Below are 19,121 nucleotides of genomic sequence, written 5' to 3' on the forward strand. Positions count from 1 at the left end.
CTGTTCTGCTATAATGTGAGTCATTTAATATCCAATATAAACCCCTTTCTACTTAAATCAGTAGTTATAAATTCTGTTTTTTGCATGTGAATACTGAACCACATCATTAATAAGGAAGTATGTGAGAATGGACATCGTTAGCACCTTGATGCTCAGACATAAACCTGTACTATCTCTTTATTTTGGTCTTCCTTTAAAATTTTAACAAAGTACTTTCGTTTTCTCCAGGAAATCCTTACATACACATTTATAATTATATGTTTAATTATAGAACATATATATTACTTATTACTCAGTGTATTAAAAGTTTGGTTCCAATGTGAATGAGGCTATTTTTATGTTCCCTTTTATTTACTGATTAGATGTTGCTGTTGTGCAGTAATGAGGATCTTTTGTTTGTTAGTGATAGAACCTACCCTCAAATTGGCCTCAACAAATATAAGAAATGTATTGGTTTACTTTGCAAACATTGGATTCAGGGCTGAAACAATGACATCAGGACTCAATCTCTCTGTCGCTTGCATCAGTTTTCCATCATGTCATCTGTCTCAAGTAGGCTCTGTGCCTGAGATAATAAAATGTCCATCAGTAGCTTCAGGGCAATATCTCAGCAGCAGAGGAAAACCAGCTGAAGGGAAGCTCTCTTTCCCAACAGTCCCATAGTAACTAGAAAGGATTGCACGCTCCAGAGGCAGGTAGGGCAGGTAGATAGAGCACTGTGATTGGTCAGGTTTGACTTGATGACTGCCAGCACAGGGACTGGGGCAGGCTACTGTGAAAGGCCTAGAGGCCTGAAATAACAGCAAAAGGAAATCAAGGAAAGGATTCTAAAAGTAGAAGAAATGAATGCCATGCAGGCAAAAAGTGTAGATGTCAACTACTAGCTATATAAGAATTCTGCTCATTTTTGATTGTTGATCTCTTCTACACTCATATTCCAAACTCTTTAATTAGTTTTAGTATCTTTCGTTTCTTGGATGATTTTAGACAGATTATTATATCAATAAATAATACATTAATCTTTCCTTTTGAAAGTTTTTCCTTCATTTACTTTCATGGCATTATTAATTTGTCTAAGATCTCTAGTACAATGTTGAATAGCAAAGATATCAGTACTGATATTTACTAGTAATTTTAATGGGGGTGCTTTTTATGATAATTGTTAACTTGACATTTGCTTTAACTCTTTGGTAGATATCTTTATTAAGATTAAAACAAAAAAAAAAACTCCTTAGATTAAAAGTTTTGTTTTTAAATGAAAGACTGTTAGATTTTATCATACATTTTCTTTCTGATTTTTTTTTCTGCCTTAGAACATAAAACAATAAATTCAAGTGCTACCAGACTGCTACAACAAATCTTAACTTTTTGTAACATTTGCCTCAGATTTTTTTTTGCAAGTGAAACATTGAAGATATAGTTAAAATCCTTGTGCAACTCTTCTAGTGCATAGCTGTCTTTCTCTGATCATCAGTACAGTGGCTGGCTATAAAGAGAATTTACTGACCTTCTAAGCAGGGGGATTTTGCCCTTCTGATTGCTATAGTTAGGACCTGTTAATATTAGGGTACTGAGAATGCTTTGAACAACTGCAGAGGACAAGTGATAATGAGATCTCAAACTGAACTACATTTTATTTCACTTTTACAAAAGCCATGTCACATTGTCCCCAGAAGTTATATTTGTAAAACTAGTTAAAACTGCTTATTTTGCAGTCATTTGTCTTTATAGCCTCTTTTGTTCGTGTGAATTCACGTCTTTTTAAAGTCTCTTGTTGGTGCAATTGCTATTTTGTGTCTCTTCTTTCCTATACAGTATATCAGAATTAGCTCAGTATATCACAAGTTTTGTTTTCAAAAACATAATGAATAATATATATTATTATACTGCCAGGATGAAATACAGAATCTTAAAAATAGCATTTCATTTAGACTTTGTGTTATTCCGAAATCAAATAATAATGTTATATTTTATGTCAAAAGGAACCATTTTCAAATACTATTTCTTCCATAATAATTAGTAGGCAAAGGCTAAGTTGGTGTTTTACTTTGGGGCTGAACTATTTTGGTAACAATTACTTAATCTCATTCATTGATTCACTGCTCATTTACTGTCTACAATCAACACAGATGCTATAAATACTTGTGAAAGAACTACATATGCAAAGCAAAAGTTAAAAGCTTATGGCTAGATTCTGTAGGTCAGAAAAAGCTAGAAGACCATTGGTTTTCCAGCAATAAGCTTTCAGCTCCAAAAATTTCATTCAGTCTACTCTAAGGAAGAGGTGAGGATGCTTATATCAAAACAGGCTCCCATGAGTAGAGCAGAGATATTTCCAGAGTATTTGCCCAATACCAACGAAAAGTTAACAGAAAATTATCATTCTGGTAGTTCTCCTTCATCAGTAAATTACCCTTAACATGGTGTATAAAGGAGGAGATTTTGCTTAGTTGCCCAAACAGTGAAAGCCATGATAAAATTTTTTGTGCTCTTCTGAAGATAGCTACCCTAAAATCAGAAGAACCTGGGTTTCAACCTGGCTCTGATAGGTTTTGGAAAATGGTACTTAATGCTTATTAGACTTAGCTTCCTTATAAGTAAAGTGAGAAGATTTAAGCCACTCCACATATGTGTGCAGTGTTCAATATGTTAGTTGTCACAAAATAGTTATTCAAAATAAGTGTGCTCCCTATTTTTAATGACCCCAGAACCATTCTGCTGTAATCTTTCCTAAAAGATTACAAGATACTACCACAGAAACTCAAAAGGAACATAAATATTATCAATATAACATGGCATGGTCTGGCATATCAGTTTTGTTCCTTCAACTTAGCTATTAAGAGGAATCATTTTTGAATCATTTACTGTAATTTCAGTGCTATATTAAGCAGTTTATATATAGTACATCATGAAAGCTTCTAGATGATACTGTGAAGTTGTTGGTATTTTGACAGGTTCACGACTAAGAAAACAGGTGTGGGAGATTTAGACAAACATTTTCATGTCACACAACTTAGGTGACATGTCTATTATTTGGACTCAAGCCAGGCTAGTCACAAAGCACCCTGTGCTTTTACCCAACATTCTCTCTTACCTCTTCTTATTGGCGAATACTCCATCACCCAACATGGACTGTCATTTTCAGAGGCTGTCCCAGTGCAGTACTAGTGGCAGCCTCTGTCTGTTGCTTTTACAAGTGGTGGGCTGTCTCCTAAAAGGGGCCCTTTCCCTCAGAAGACACATTATTTGAGACATGAGGGAGGGATATGCAGATGGACAAGCACATATGGGTAAGTAGAATGTGCCCCCAATCTTCTTTTCAGATACTGTCTGTGGTCACGTGACCAAGTGAAGTCTATGGTTGCTATTTCACAGCAGCCCTCAAATTCCAGTTTCTATTAAAATGGTTTGGTTCCTGTAGTTAGAACCCTTTTGATCCATTTACAATTGCCTTTTGTTATAATGCTGCTTAATATTTCAAGTTTCTTTCTGATTCCATCCAGATTTTTGAAGGAAGATCTCATAGTTCGTGAAATTAGCGCTCCCCTGAAACCATCACCTGCCTCATCCATTGCCAGCCTCTTCTGTAGCATGAACAAGTCCCATCGTATCCCTTAGCTGTTGCCAATCCTGGTTTCTGTCTGGGTTTGAACTTTTCAGGACAGTATTCACACCTTTGAGTCACCAAGAAAGAGTGGTTTTTAACCAAGTAATCCTGTACAGATCAGTAAACATTGTGTGGTTTCTTTGTCTGTGTCCTTGTAACCTTGTTAGGAAGAGCTCACCGGCTCTGGAGTCAGAGCGTGCTCATGAATAGCATTTCTATTACATGTCATTTTTTCACATTTATGATACATGCTGACATAAACTGACTAGCTAAAATATTCCCTTGGTTTCATAAGGTCAAATACGGTTCAATCAAGAGGTGCTGTTGAATAGCTTTATTGTTAACATTATCGCATCATGGAAAAGTGTACCAGAACAGAAGAGCAACGACCCATTGCAGATGTGTACAGCGTAAAAAGAGATGCCTTCAATAGGCTATTGAGTTCATCTATGGCATTTACACCTCAATAACAAGCACTACTACAAGTGTCCCTTATTATTCAAAATACAACAAATGCCCCTGTGCACATGAATCGCAGAAATAAAGTAGTTAATAAACAATAGTGCTTCAAGCCCATTTTATCTACAAAAGTCACTTTAAGTATCAGGATGCATGTCATATTCAGATGCCCCTTATCATTAATTGAAGTAATGGGCTACTACTTCCCACTCTTATCCTGAATTCTTCTGTTTGTTATCCCAGGCTGTGGTAAATATAAACAAGCTGGAGATGTGCAAGAAGAGTCATCACAAATCTTTTTTTGTTTTTTTTTTTTTCCATTTAGGCATTTACAAACCTTTTTGAGAAGCTGCAGTGTGTCAGACATATTTCTGAGTGCTGGTAGAAACAATGTTGAATAATGCATGACTTCTGCCTTTATGAATCTTACATTCTAATGAGTGACAGACAGATATTACAGAACTGTCAAGTACTATAAGTACTATCACAGAGATATTCTCAATGCAGTGTATGCTACACAACCAGAAAAGCATAAAGGCTCCAATTCAAATGGGAGGAGATTTGGGAAATTTGAGAAAACATGATCCTTGAACTGACGTTTGCAGTATACTGTTGGTTAGGTAAAAGAAAAAGTGGAAAAGAATGGGCCAAGAGAAGAGAGCAGGATGAGGAAAAGTGCTGAGCCATGAACGTTAGTTTATTACTTTGTAGTTATTTTAAACTAAAGGAGCAAATGTTCATGTGGGTAATAGGGAAAGATGAAGCGAGAGAGGTTGGAAACAGCCACAGCATAGATGGCTTTGAGTAAGAAGGTATGATATTCATTCTAAAGGATATAATAAAATTCAAAATGACCTAATAGCACATTATTATGCTTTTATAAATATTATTTGGGAATGATTTAGAAAAACAGGAATTTGAGACAGAAAGATCAGTTAGACGGTCATCGCAGAGAGGAGTTTATTACCATAACTTATGCAAAAAGTGTTAATAACTTGTACTTAGACAAAGACAGAATATATTCAAAAAATGGAATGAATTGGAGACATTTTTTAAAAGTACAATCTAGAGCACTGCAAAACAGTAGACATAAAGGGTAAATGAAAAAGGAGACAAAGGCAATTTAAAGATTCTTGGCTTAGGTGTTGAGGTGGGGTTGAGCTGGAAAGGTAATAAATAATGAATCCAATATTTTACTTGTATAACAGAATTTGATATATCTGTGGAACATCCGCATAGCTACACAAAAGTATTGATTTGGAAGTCCTTAGCATTTCAGCAATATCTTAAGTTTTAGATGTAATTGGTAAAACTTAAGGGTTATGTAAGGAGCAAGAAGAGCTTTCTGCCAAGACTTGATCCTTGCAGTACATCACTATTTAAGAGAAGAATAAGAACTTGGGAAGAAGATTGATGCATAACTTCCAAAGAAGTAGGAAGAGTAGGAGAAAAATCAGGAATGAGGAGAATCTTAAACAAATATTTAAAAAGGGACTCAAAATAATCAAGGCTGTGATCGATATTAACATGGAAGTGTCACAAAAAAAGTATGAGTGTATATAATGATGTGACAGAAAAGGGATAAACATATACTGAGACACAGAAGACTGATCATTGGTTATTACAGAATTGCACTTATGGAAATCAGTAAGGATGTCTGCAAAAAGTTTAAGTAGAATGATGAGGTAGAAATTAGATTGTAGGGCTTTGTGTTATTAATGGAAAACAGGAAGTTGGAGAGAATTATAAGAAACTAGATTAGATGAGTCATCCAGGAAGCTTGATTTTGGACAGAAAGAGTTATGGACTGAGACATAGGTGGAAATAAAGGAAAATTTTAAAAATAACATTAATATATTTTGAATGCACCAAATATTCACAGGGTATGAAATTTAAGGAGTACAAAATGTAACATAGTAAAAAATGAGACGTATCATTTACCTCAATTCCATCCATTAATTTCTTCTATCCAAAGCTAATCTTGTGACTAGTTTCTTTCTCTCTCTCTCTCTCTCTCTCTCTCTCTTTCTCTCTCTTTCTCTCTTTCTTTCTTTAAGACCGAGTCTCACTTTGTCATCCAGGCTCGAGTTCAATGGCACAACCATAGCTCACTGCAATCTTGAACTCCCGGGTTCAAGCCATCCTGCCACCTTAGCTTCACAAGTAGCTAGGATTACAGCAGTACGACAGAACTCCCGGTTATTATTACTTTTCACATTTCCGTAGAGACAGGGTCTTGCTTTGTTGCCCAGGCTACTAGTTTCTTTCTTATATATCCTCACAATAACTGTTTTGATGTTTATACATTTGTATAGGTGTGTATGTATTTATATTCATTTTTTAACACAAATGATAGCATACCACACAAACTATTCTGTACTTTTCTTAATGCAATTAGCATTGCATCTTCAATATTTTTCTATTTTAGCACGTATTAACTTGCTTCAGGGCTTTTAATGACTGCTTGATTTTTAATTATATAAATAAATAATTTGTCTAAAATATTTAGTTTTCAATTAAAAATGCAAAACACAAAAGAAACATGAATGTATGGCTAATATGCAAGAAAAAAGTAGTATAGGGAAACTATCCCGGAGGGGGCCAGATGTTGGACTTACTAGAAAAATATTTTAATTCAGTCATTATTAAACTTTTATTATATAAAAGAATGTAAGTAAACCATGTCTAAAGAATTGAAGGGAAGTACCAGAGGGATATATAACCAAATGGAGGATATTGCTCAAGAGATAGATATTACAAAAGGTAACCAAAGGGAAAATATTATATTGGAAAATACAATAGAACATGAAATGCACGAAGAAAAATAGGACAAAAATGGAGAAATGGGCAATTCAATAATAAAAGTTAGATACTTTAAAGCCTCACTTGAAATATCGGATACATCAACTAAGCAGAAGATTAACAACAAGCAGAAGATTTAAATAACATTACAAACCAACTAAACCTAACAGTCATTTATAGAACATCCCTCCAAAAAACAGCAGAATGCACATTCTTTTCAAGTACATATGGAACATTCTCCACCATAGAACATATACCAGGTCATTTAAAAGATCAAAAACAACTGAAACTGATCTAAGAAGCAGCAGAAAATATACAAATAATAAATATAAATTGATCTTTAGGAATGAGGGAAGGAGGGAAAGAGGAAAGGAAGGGAGGAACAGAGGAAGGAAGGAAGGAAGGACGGACGGGAGGGAGGAAGGAAGGAAATTGCGTTAGTATCAAAAACTCAGTTGAATGTGACGTCTTTTTTTCAATTCTTTTGCTTTCAATCTATTTGTATTTTTGAATCTCAACTGCGTCTACTGTAGACAGCACATAGTAGGAGCTTTTATTTTTAATTACATCTTATTCTCTCTGACTTCTGATTAGAAGGTATTAACCACTGCCATTTAATGTTTTTATTGATATAGTTGGATTTAAGCCTGAACTTTTACTTTTTGTTTTCTGTATGACTTCCAACAGTTTTTCTTTCTCAATCTCCTTTATTGCTTTCTTGCATTAAGTGAATACTTATTTTGTAATCTGAGGTTTTAGTTCTTTTAATTTTTTTTACTAACGTTTTGAGTTGGAAGCTGAAGGTAGTGGAAGCTCTATGTTCTTGACTGCCCTCCCCTGGACTGGAATTTGTCACGCTGCTTTAGAAGGTGGAGGGAGGCAGTGGACTGCATTTCATATGCCAAGACTCTTATTGTCCTTACTGTGTATTAGTAGATTTTCAATTGTTTGTGATAGCAGAAAACTGGAGGTCACGTAGGAGCCTATTACTAGCAAATGGATAAGCAAAATATTGTTGATGCGTGCTGTGGGATACAATTCAGTTATTATAATTAACTGATTGTATTCTCAGCAATATGGATAAATCTTGAAGATACTGCCAATGGAAATAAAAACAGAATAAGATTCATGGCAAAACGGCATTCACTTAAGTTTAAAAGTTTCATAAATATATCATATATTTTAGTTCTCCTAGAAGAGGTCCTTTATATCACTTGTCAGTTGGATTCCTAGGTATTTTATTCTCTTTGAAGCTATTGTCAATGGGAGTTCATTCATGATTTGGCTCTCTGTTTGTCTGTTATTGGTGTATAAGAATGCTTGTGATTTTTGCACATTGATTTTGTATCCTGAGACTTTGCTGAGGTTGCTTATCAGCTTAAGGAGATTTTGGGCTAAGACGATGGGGTTTTCTAAATATACAGTCATGTCATCTGCAAACAGGGACAATTTGACTTCTTCTTTTCCTAAATGAAGACGCTTTATTTCTTTCTCTTGCCTGATTGCCCTAACCAGAACTTCCAACACTATGTTGAATAGGAGTGGTGAGAGAGGGCATCCCTGTCTTGTGCCAGCTTTCAAAGGGAATGCTTCCAGTTTTTGCCCATTCAGTATGATATTGGCTGTGGGCTTGTCATAAATAGCTCTTATTATTTTGAGATACATTCCCTCAATACCAAATTTATTGAGAGTTTTTAGCAAGAAGGGCTGTTGAATTTTGTCAAAGGCCTTTTCTGCATCTATTGAGATAATCATGTGCTTTTTGTCTTTGGTTTTGTTTATATGCTGGATTACATTTATTGATTTGTATATGTTGAACCAGCCTTGCATCCCAGAGATGAAGCCCACTTGATCATGGTGGATAAGCTTTCTGATGTGCTGCTGGATTCGGCTTGCCAGTATTTTATTGAGGATTTTTGCATCGATGTTCATCAGGGATATTGGTCTAAAATTCTCTTTTTTTGTTGTATCTCTGTCAGGCTTTGGTATTAGGATGATGTTGGCCTCGTAAAATGAGTTAGGGAGGATTCCCTCTTTTTCTATTGATTGGAATAGTTTCAGAAGGAATGGTACCAACTCCTCCTTGTACCTGTGGTAGAATTCGGCTGTGAATGCTTCTGGTCCTGGACTTTTTTTGGTTGGTAGGCTATTAATTATCACCTCAATTTCAGAGCCTGCTATTGGTCTATTCAGGGATTCAACTTCTTCCTGATTTAGTCTTGGGAGAGTGTAAGTGTCCAGGAAATTATCCATTTCTTCTAAGATTTCTAGTTTATTTGCGTAGACGTGTTTATAGTATTCTCTGATGGTAGTTTGTATTTCTGTGGGGTCGGTGGTGATATCCCCTTTATCATTTTTTCATTGGATCTATTTGATTCTTCTCTTTTTTCTTCTTTATTACTCTTGCTAGCAGTCTATCAATTTTGTTGATCTTTTCAAAAAACCAGCTCCTGGATTCATTGATTTTTTGTAGGGACTTTTGTGTCTCTATCTCCTTCAGTTCTGCTCTGATCTTGGTTGTTTCTTGCCTTCTGCTAGCTTTTGAATGTGTTTGCCCTTGCTTCTCTAGTTCTTTTAATTGTGATGCTAGGGTGTCAATTTTAGATCTTTCCTGCTTTCTCTTGTTGGCATTTAGTGCTATAAATTTCCCTCTACACACCACTGCTCAGTGAAATAAAAGAGGACACAAACAAATGGAAGAACATACCATGCTCATGGATAGGAAGAATCAATATTGTGAAAATGGCTATACTGCCCAAGGTAATTTATAGATTCAATGCCATCCCCATTAAGCTACCAATGACTTTCTTTACATAATTGGAAAAAACTGCTTAAAAGTTCATATGGAACCAAAACAGAGCCCGCATTGCCAAGACAGTCCTAAGCCAAAAGAACAAAGTTGGAGGCATCATGCTACCTGACTTCAAACTATACTACAAGGCTACAGTAACCAAAACAGCATGGTACTGGTACCAAAACAGAGATATAGACCAATGGAACAGAATAGACCACTCAGAAATAACACCACACATCTACAGTCATCTGATCTTTGACGATCCTGACAAAAACCAGAAATGGGGAAAGGATTCCCTATTTAATAAATGGTGCTGGGAAAATTGGCTAGCCATAAGTAGAAAGCTGAAACTGGATCCTTTCCTTACTCCTTATAGGAAAATTAATTCAAGATGGATTAGAGACTTAAATATTAGACTTAATACCATAAAAACCCTAGAAGAAAACCTAGGCAATACCATTCAGGACATAGGCATGGTCAAGCACTTCATGTCTAAAATACCAAAAGCAACGGCAACAAAAGCCAAAATTGACAAATGGGATCTAATTAAACTAAAGAGCTTCTGCACAGCAAAAGAAACTACCATCAGAGCGAACAGGCAACCTACAGATTTGGAGAAAATGTTTGCAATCTACTCATCTGACAAAGGGCTAATATCCAGAACCTATAAAGAGCTCAATCAAATTTAGAAGAAAAAAAACAACCCCATCAAAAAGTGGGCAAAGAATATGAACAGACACTTCTCAAAAGAAGACATTCATACAGCCAACAGACACATGAAAAAATGCTTATCATCACTCGTCATCAGAGAAATGCAAATTAAAACCACAATGAGATACCATCTCACACCAGTTAGAATGGCAATCACTAAAAGATCAGGAAACAACAGGTGCTGAAGAGGATGTGGAGAAATAGGAATACTTTTACAGTGTTGGTGGGACTATAAACTAGTTCAACCATTGTGGAAAAACAGTGTGGCGATTCCTCAAGGATCTAGAACTAGAAATACCATTTGACCCAGCCATCCCATTACTGGGGATATACCCAAAGGATTATAAATCATGCTGCTATAAAGACACATGCACACGTATGCTTATTGCGGCACTATTCACAATAGCAAAGACTTGGAATCAACCCAAATGTCCATCAGTGACAGATTGGATTAAGAAAATGTGGCACATATACACCATGGAATACTATGCAGCCATAAAAATGGATGAGTTTGTGTCCTTTGTAGGGACATGGATGCAGCTGGAAACCATCATTCTCAGCAAACTATCGCAAGAACAGAAAACCAAATACCGCATGTTCTCACTCACAGGTGGGAATTGAACAATGAGATCACTTGGACACAGGAAGGGAAACATCACACACCGGGTCCTATTGTGGGGAGGGGGAATTGGGGAGGGATAGCATTAGGAGTATACCTAATGTAAATGACGAGTTAATGGGTGCAGCATACCAACACGGCACATGTATACATATGTAACAAACCTGCACGTTGTGCACATGTACCCTAGAACTTAAAGTATAATGAAAAAATCATATATTTTGCAAAGATGTATGAATGTCTAAGGAGACATCTATTTAACACAGTAGAGTAGAAGTATATTGGAGGAGAAAGAAGAAGGGGATCTGAAAGAAGTGAGGAAGAAAAACTCCAGAGATAATGTGTTATGAACTGAGATGTACAATGGAATATCTGCACCTGAATCCCATCCCTAAAAAAAGAGCAACAACAACAAAAATAAACCAACTGAATTATATTGAAAATTGCTATTTGTTACATGCAACATCAGATACATCATCCATTTATTCCACAAATAGTTTTAGGCACCAGCTGTGTGTTCCACTGTTCTAAATACTTAGAACACAGGAGTGAATATCATATGCGATGTCCCAGCATGCATGATACATAGTCTCCTGGAGGTGACAGACAATAAGCAAGCACATACCTAACTAAATAAACTTACTACATGATTGCCAATGTAGTAAAGCGACGATACTGCAAGTGCTATAGAGAAAAATAAAACGGGGTGGCTCACATCTGTAATCCCAGCACTTTGGGAGGCTGAAGCGGGTGGATCACTTGAGGACAGGAGTTCGAGACCAGCCTGGCCAACAGGGTGAAACTCCGTCTCTACTAAAAATACAAAAATTAGCCAGGTATGGTGGTGCACGCCTGTAATTCCAGCTACTCAGGAGGCTGAAGCACAAGAATCCCTTGAACCCAGGAGGTGGAGGTTTCAGTGAGCCAAGATCACACCACTGCACTCCAGCCTGGGTGACAGAGTGAGACTCTGTCTCAAAAAACAAACAAACAAACAAACAAACAAACAAACAGAATGAAAGGATCAAGAGTAATGAGGTGAGGACTCTTTTAAGTCTTTGCTATGCAAAATGTGCTCCAGGGACCATCAATACAGGCATCACCTGGGAATTTGACCCTACCTTTCCCAGATTTACTGAAACAGAATGTGCATATTAAATAAAAACCCTAGGTGATTCACACATATGTTAAAGTATTGTTTTAAACAAAGTCATCAGGAAGTACCTTTGAGGATTGGATACTTGAGATCAGAATGTCATGCATGGATGTTGAGGGATGGGTCCTGGGGAGGCAAAACCTTTCCAGCAGAGAAGAGAAAGTTCTACTGAGGTCTCCTGGTGAGTGTTGGCTCATTTAGAGAAGAGTATGACTGCCAGTTTGCCTAGAACAAAAAAGAAAGGAGGAGAGTATTAGTATACAATTCAAGTCTTATTACTGGAAATACGTGTGCGTGTGTGTGTAGATAAATTTTCCAAATAAATTGCTTGTTTGTATATAATCATTTAATTTATTATACTCTTTATCGTATTTCAGTACAACAGTTCTGGCCATGTGGTGGTTATTCAAACATGTTCTTGGTTCAATTATATAGCTATTGTCATTAAAAAATAAAATTCAATTATGGTTTATTGCATGCATAATTCAGCACAATTCTTAATTATTTTTATTTCATCAATACTTCTAAAGGGGTAGGTATGGGGGAAGAAGGCATGGTTCTGTGATGTTTGTTAACTATAGTCAGCAAAGGAAGCAGAATCTAAACCCAAGACTTCTGAATCATTTCCAGGAACAGATGAGTACTTCTTTCACGTGGTGTTTTTTTATTATAAATACCTAGTGCAGTTGCTTACTTTTTAATAGCTATATCATTATTAAGAGGAAGTAGCTGGAACTATGGAAAATATTAAACTGAACCCCAGAACTAATGAATGATAAATATTACTGGCTTCAAGATGAGCCAGTCATGCAAAAAATCATTAAAAAAACACTAAGAACTAGATGTTGATAACAAAATACTAGCTGGCTCCATGAAAGCTCGTCATATGCCTTCCAAACACATAATGAAGTAATTCTTCTTTTGTTATTATTAAATTACTTTAACCATTTTAATTTTGACACAAACATAAACATTTATCCATACAAATATGTACACATGTATATAAATTTGTGTGTGCTGTTGCCATTTCTTACAACTGAGTTAAACTTTTCTTCTTATTCTCTCCCTCTCTCTCTCATATATATGCACACACACAGTTACATATGTATATGTATGAGTATATGTATAATCACATGCTGAAACTACCAGTTCATCCTCTTGCTGCACACCCGTGGGCTCCAACTCAGTGGTAAACAGCCTTTCTTTTTCCTCATGGTGTGAGTCATGTGTTTATAGGCTTGGCGGCTCTCAACATCATCTTGTGTAACCCCTTATGGTGAAAGTTTGCAGCATAATCCACCCAATCCACAACATCACCACCTCAGCACATCACCTACTATACCTATGCTTCATCTTCCAAAGTCTTCAGCCTGTCATCCAAGATTAGCTCCAAGATCAGCTCCAAGGTCAGCTCCAAGATACCAGAGAAGGGTAAGGCTGAACCAGAACAAATCTTGAGGAAGAGGTCACTGACCTGAGCCTTTTGTCACCTCAGCTCCCACCCACCCTCATCCCTCTGCCTAGGCCTGGCCACTACATGCATCTTAGAAATGCAGCCTGTCACTCAATTCAGGTCTGATTTTTTATTTGCTTAAATTTTCACTTTACAATCAGACACAAATAAAGGCTAATTTTAGAACTTCAATAAATAAATAAATAAATAATTGCAGTGTGTATCTTGCATTGTCTTTTACTTTGTTATCTACAGAAGTTTTTATTTTAATAGTCAACTGTACCATTTTTTCTTTAATGGTCAGGACATTTTTTGTCTTATTAAGAAATTACATTTTTTCTTAGATTTTTTTCCTGGAAATAAATTTTCATTATAATGGAATCATGTTTGAATGTCCCAGGAACCTTTTGTGTTCAACTCAAACCTCTTCTAATCACTTCTTAAAGATTCACACCTGATTTTCATCTCTGTATATTTTCTGTAAGAATTTTACTTGACATAGAGTTTACAGACATATATTTTGTTTTCCCTAGTAGACATACAATCTATAATTTTATGGTTGGTATGAACTCTTTTGGTGTGTAATCTTTATTCCTTTTAATGTTTTTATTTACATTTTTATTTAATGACAAAATCTCAAACATTCATGAATTTTTGTGTATGTAACTATCATCAAGTTTAAGATATAGTGTATTTGAAGCTTGTCCCGGGCTCCTTTCCAGGTAGTATCCATCGGTACTATTCTTAACTTCTATCATCATCAATTAATTTTGCCTGTTTTTGAAATTCATGTAAGTAGAAACAAAGAATATTCACTTCTGGATTTGCGTATTTTTTTCCACATGAATTTTTTAAAATTAATCTATGTTGTTGCATGTAGCAGCAATTTTTAAAATTACTTTGGTGGTATTATGTTGTAAAAACATACCAAAAATTATATGTCTATTCTTATGTGGAGGGAAACTGGTTGTTTTGAAATTTTTGGTTATTATAAGTAAAGGTTCTGTGCAAATTTTTGTATATGCCTTTTGGTGGTCATGCACACATTATTTGGATGTACACATAGTAGGAGTGTATATAGTACCCTTAATGTATGTACATAGAAAGGTTGGATAGGGCATATACTTTAGTAAGTAATATACAATTTTCTGAAGTAGTTGTATAAATTTATACTCCCTCCAAGTATGGTATTTATAGTTGCTCAACCTATTTAAGATCACTTGAAAGTTGCTATCTTGTTCATTATAATAATTCTGATAGCTGTGTAGTGTTATTTGATTTGGATTTAATCTGTATATCTATTGTGACTAATATCTATCTTTTAATGTGCTCATTAGCATTTAGGAATCTTTTTTAAAAAATAACTTCACTATTAATGCTGATTTTTTATAGTTTCTTATCTCTTCCTTGAATACAAGTCGTTCAGCAAATAGATTGAAAATATTCTTCTAATCCGTTTGCATTTTCATTCTTTCATTGCTCTATTCAAATGAATAGAAACTTTTAGCTTTAATAAACTCAACTGTTTTATTTTTCTCTGATAACCAGGATTTTTATGTACTAATTGAGAATTTTTTTCTAATATGAAGAAAAGATAAATTTTTGAGGTGACAGATAACCTAATTACTCTAATTTAATCATTACACATTATATACAGGTATGAAAATATCACATGAACTCCCAAAATATAGAAAACTATTATACATAAATAAAAAAGAAATCATTGTCAAAGGCAAGATTATGAAAACATATGTATATGTGTTTTTCCAGTCTGTATGTTTTACCTTTCATATTTAGGTTTATAACCACTTGAAACTTATTTTTTGTATGGTGTGACATAGGGGATCAAGGGCCACTTTTTTTTCCCTCAGATATCCAATCAATTCAGCATCATTTATCAAAAAAGACAATTATTTTCCCCACTGATTTATAGTGGTGCCTTTGTTGCATATCAGATGACTGTATATGACATTCAATTGTTTCATTGGTTATATACATTGACCTATATTACAGTGTCTTCAAAACTGTAGCTACATAGTAAATATTGGTATGTAGTAGTTTAAAACTTTCAATTATTACTCTCAAGAATAGCTCTTCTATTCTGTATTCTGCATGCTTCTATATAAACATAAAATATGTCTGTTTATCAGTTTTCCTTAAAAAGTCTGCTTGGATTTTGATATATTATGAATACATTTATATGATTCAATCTAAAAATATTTGAGAAATAAACAAATTGAGAAAAATATAACTGATCAAAACTAACCTGAGAAATTACAGAGAATCTAGAGAGCTCAAATCTAATATAACCACTGATTAACAGTTAAAAAGTCACATAAATACAAATCCATTCCCACACAGTTTTGAAGACGAGTTTCCCTAATCAATTCCACTCTTACATTTCAGAATGTAGGAAAAAAAAAGATTTTTTTAAACTTATTTAATTATGCTAGCATAACCTTGATACCACAATTCAAAAAGAACAGTAGGTAATAAAAATTACAGGACAAATTTACTTATGGATGTAAATGCACATACCCTTACCAAAGTCTTAATGAGCCTGAGAAGGCAATGTATACAATTATCACATTACCTATATTGAGTTTTTTTAGGAAGTTCAAGGTTGTTTTGCATAAAAGTCCAATATATTTATCATTTTAAGAATTGAAGTAGAATAGTGTTATAATCATCTCAATACATGCACAAAGAGCATATGATAAAATTCAACATCAGTTCATGGTTCAAAAATTAAAATAAAGAAGATTATTTTCAGTTTAAGGAGGCATCCTTAACCTGGTAAAGCTACAAAAGTATTTTTACAATTAAAACTATATTGTGATATTGAAAGTAATATCTCTAAGTTTAGAAGTAAAGATGTGTGCCTATTATAATCATGTTAATTCACCATTAGTGAAGAAGCCAAATGACTAATGCAGGAAAGATAAATATACGCATAAATAAAATAAAAGGATTAGGAAGAAATTAAACTCATTATTTGTGGATTATATGATTACGTACCTAGAGAATCATACTGACTCAATCAATGTATGTACTTAGATATGTATCTATGTATGTTATTAGAATACATAATTTCTGGATGAAAAAAATCAATGAACAAAATTCAATTGCATTTCTTAACACTAGAAAAAAACTTTTTAAATGAAATAAAATAGATTCTTTATACTATAAAATAAAATTCTAAAGTATTTAGACATAAATCTAAGAACAGGAAAGGACTTTGGGTAGAAAATTATAAACTGCTTGACAAACAATTTTTAAAATTCAAATAGCAAGATATACTGTGTATCTTCACTGTAATATGCAATATCATAGACATATCAGTACACTATAAGTGGGAAATTTAAAGAAATATGAACATATGAATATTCAATATAATTCGAATTTAATTGCCAATTTTTTTTTTTCCTCGTGCCTTGACAAAGTAATTCTAAAAGCATTGGGGAATAAAAGATCTGTTAAAAAGCAAGTCACTCTCAAAACTCTCGGTGAAGAAATTGCCTTAAAGAGGCATCAAGAATTATTATAAAGCTAAAATAATTAAGACATTGTACAATGGGGACAGAGTTAAAGAAACTAATAGAATACAGTAGAGACTTTAGTCCTAGATGTGTCCATATATAGCAGTTTAATTTATGACAGAGTTAGAAAATGTAATGAGAAAATGGGCTTTCAAATAAATGATGCTGAGCCAATTAGCCATTCATATTAAAAAATTGAAATTGTATTTTCCTTTATCTCATTTTCAAACCATCATTTCTAGGTGGAATACAAATATGTAAACCTTAGAATATAATATAGAATGCTATCTTTAGGATGTCATGGTAAGAAAAGATTTTCCGAATTGAACTCAGACAGAAAGCATAACCAAAAAAATATATATATTGATAAATTTGGGTACATTAAAATGAAAAAATATTTTGTGTACCAAAAATGTTATTAAGGTAACAAAAATGCAAGCTACAAACATAATAGACTATATATGCCATGCCTATAACCAAATAATGCTTTTTATCTACAATATATAAAGAAACATGAATAAAAACAATGAAAATAAATGGAAATATTACAGGAAAGAGAGTGCCTGTGTCAAAAAATATTTAATCTTATTGTAAATATGTAAATAACCATAAAAGTACAATTAGATGCTTTTTAATAAACAAAAGACAAAACATATGTTTAAAAGTTTTAAATTATTACCAATTATTGATAGAGTATAAAATAAATGATAAATATTCTAGGACATTTAAATTGATATGTTCAATTGAAAAGCAATTTAACATTTAACATATCTCTTCTTTTCTTTTCTTTTTTTTTTTTTTTTTGAGGCAGAGTCTCACTCTGTCGCCCAGGCTAGAGAGCAGTGATGCAATCTCATCTCGCCTCACTGCAACCTCCGCCTCCCAGGTTCAAGTGATTTTCCTGCCTCTGCTTCCCGAGTAACTGGGATTACAGACACCTGCCGCACGCCCAGCTAATTGTTTGTATTTTTAGTAGAGACTGGGTTTCACCATGTTGGCCAGGCTAATCTGAAACTCTTGACTTCAGGTGATCTGCCCGCCCCCGTCTCCCAAACTGCTGGGATTACAGGAGTAGGCCACTGCGTCCGGCCTTTAAGGTATCTTCTGAAGTTAACCATTCTGACGTTGAATTATGCTATTTTTTCACCATTCGAAAACTCTTGCACACTTTACTAAGAGAAATAGATAAGAATGCGTAAAATAAAACCTTGCTAACAACAGCAACACAAAATTAAACAAAAGAATAAACGGCCAAAAGACCAAATAAACAACACTGTTATGCATTGATATAAATTGAGAAAAGCCTAATGCCAAATGAAAGAAGGTATCGTATTGATATAACATGGCTCCATTTATATGTTAAAAAAACAGATAAAATTATATAATATTCCAAGGATTCATGTAAATGTAGCAAAAGCGTTAACAGGCAACATTCAAAGCAGTTATAGAATCTGAGAAAAGGGGAGGATACAATAGGGGCAGGCCACAAGGGTCTTTTGGTATTTTGCTACTATCGAATTTCCTGGATTAGGTGGTGGTTATACATAAAGCTGTTCTTTAAACTTTACATATCTATTGCATATATTACTCTAAAGTTAAGTGTCTTTTCACACTCATATTCATGCACAAAACATTACAAAAATAATGATATACTAAAATATCTTTTATAAAGTTGGTATGTCTCAAGAAGGAACTTACCAATTAGCGGACCTCACAATAAGATGATCATACAGGGATCGGTAAATTTCCTTAAATGTCAATTTCTGCTTGTCTTTTTCTAATGTCAGATATTTTTCCAGAGAAAAGTCCATTCAACTCACAGTTTAATTAAGGCGGGAGTATAGGGTCTGGAGGCAGGGAACCTAAAGCCAATACACGCTGACTTCCTGGAACTAAATCAAAAAGAAAACCCCCAACTGTCCACGCCCACGTAACCTAAGGACCAGTGGTTACTCCCTTTGCAATCCTCAACCCCTTTTCT

General features: G+C 34.4%; 1 long non-coding RNA gene across 3 annotated transcripts in view; it reads right to left on the reverse strand.

Annotated features, from left to right (window-relative positions):
- The window catches only part of LOC105464902 (uncharacterized), a 484,270-nt gene that overhangs the window by 169,387 nt on the left and 295,762 nt on the right, over nt 1-19,121 (reverse strand). For all 3 annotated transcript variants that reach the window (XR_011612243.1, XR_011612242.1, XR_977133.3), the window contains exon 3: nt 12,217-12,373. This is a non-coding gene — a long non-coding RNA (uncharacterized lncRNA). The remainder of the gene's footprint in view (nt 1-12,216; nt 12,374-19,121) is intronic.

This window comes from Macaca nemestrina, chromosome 13 (genome assembly GCF_043159975.1).
Source record: "Macaca nemestrina isolate mMacNem1 chromosome 13, mMacNem.hap1, whole genome shotgun sequence".
Taxonomy (NCBI): Eukaryota; Metazoa; Chordata; class Mammalia; order Primates; family Cercopithecidae; genus Macaca; species Macaca nemestrina.